This window comes from Micrasema longulum, unplaced genomic scaffold (genome assembly GCF_059751315.1).
Source record: "Micrasema longulum isolate JH-2025_06_02 unplaced genomic scaffold, ASM5975131v1 h1tg000978l, whole genome shotgun sequence".
NCBI lineage: Eukaryota > Metazoa > Arthropoda > Insecta > Trichoptera > Brachycentridae > Micrasema > Micrasema longulum.
Window position 1 is genome coordinate 112,772 of NW_028278168.1, and position 2,209 is coordinate 114,980.

Below are 2,209 nucleotides of genomic sequence, written 5' to 3' on the forward strand. Positions count from 1 at the left end.
GAAATCTCAAATTGAAAATTTTCAAATCCCATAGGAAATAAATACAGGATTTAATGAGAAAAACAAAGCAAAAATACCTTCCATGCACAAGTTACAAACATTTTGCTAAAAAATCCTTTCATAATCCCAGGGGTGCTATTCTGAATCTTCTTACGGGGGAAGATAAATGTCTATTATAAAACTGTTTATTTTATGTCATTTGACGTTTAAGCATGTGGCCATATGTGAAGCACAGTGTAGTCGCATGCAAAAAATTGAAATCCTTCTTTCTTTTCTATCCCCGCGAGAAGATTTAGAATAGCACCCCAGATAAAATAAGTTTGAAAAAACTCTAAATTCTAAACGCATTAAAACCGCTTAAAAGTATCTGCGCTCCGGCAGCCGAGTTGGTATTCAATCTAAAATTATAGATTTTTCTAAAATAAAATACACATAGCTTATGGATAATTTATTAAATAGTCTTCTAGTACATAAGACACAATAGTTTTGACTAGTGTGTTGGCAATCCAGTCCACATCTTTGAAATTTTTAAATAAGGTCTAAAATCTTTAATATGATCAAATTCAATTAGGGGAATTGCACAAAGCATTTCCAAAGTGATGGGAATGTAATTTTTACTGCTGATAAAAGACTTTATTTTAAAATCTTACTTAATTGTATCAATCTATTTCTAGTTATGTTTTGTAAATTAGTAATATAATAGGGGTGTTAGGTATAATGAAACAGTTTTATATTGGCATAAAAAAAACAAGCACCAGAGTTTGTCTTCTCTTTCAGCCCGAATTATTAAACTATGAAATAATTAATATAATTCATTGCACATAACATAATTATGTATGTAAGCAGCATGCAAGATTGATAAAATCAAAATGGCGCAATCTTAAATAATTACGAAACATTTAAATAAAAAACAAATTTAAATGACAATTCTTCTCACAATAAGGCAAGTATTATGATACAATTTAAAACATTTCTTTCTTATTTGATCGCTGGCTCGTTTATTGAGGGTATTATTTATGACTGTTGATACAAAAGACTAGTCTAATCATTGCATTTTTTACAATCCAAATGACCCCTAACAAACCAATGAACTTCCTATACACAATATATACATATATATAGTAAATTGTTGCAGGATTCTTGCCAGAATATGAAAAATATAATTTAAATTCAGTACTCCAGTGATATAACATTGTATTGATGGATCGTCCCCATATTCTGTTTTCATTTAAAATACTATGCAACTGTCATTGTAAAACATAATCCACATTATGCGACATGGAATAATTCATTGTGCTATGCATGTTTATATTTGCAAAGAAAGAACTCAAGACATAGTTAAAATAAAATAGCCCAATTATTTTATTATGAAATAAAGTTTTATAATGGGTAAGACGCCACCACTATCAGAACTCATCAATTAATCACTAAACCGTATCAGTTTTGTGAAGAGTAATGATTATTTTATTACATACGGTTAATTTAAATATAGAATTGATTAAACAATTATCACAACTTTGAGTGTAAGTGTAAGTAAAAAGTATTTAAAAAAAAAAAAACAATGTATAAAGATAAATAATTAACAAATAATAAATATTAGAATAATGCATGTAAAAAATATTTGATTAAAAATGCTGTGCCATCTGCACATTGTGGACGATTTACATGTGTTTTTTATAATTATGCAAAAATTAATATTAAAATGAATAATATAGTTTTATCTTGTTTATCTAACTTTAGAGTTTAATCATATAAAATTTTCAAAAAGAAGTTTATAGATTAGTTGAGCAAAAGTCGTTTTATCTTATTCCCATTGTGACAATGAGTTTCAAATGTACATTTTTGCATTGTTTACCAATACATCGTGGAAGGCGACCGGGTATGATTGTTTGTCGTTATTGCATAAATCTCTTTGGGCAACAGATTGATTTCAATTTATTCCTAATATTATTATTGAGATAAACAACAACGTCACTTCAACATTTACTACTTAACTAGCTAATATCTTTGGTAATATCAATTCACTGTCATCGAGGGGGGGAAAAATAGGTATGTATTTGTGACGAAATTCATTCAATTCAAATTCATGTAAAATTATGCAACTAATATTGACAAGAGCTCCGTATTTGCAAAACTCATTGTCAAAAATGGGTTGTAAAATTAGAAAAGCGAATGAATTTATAATTAACAAAATAACAAATATGCAAGA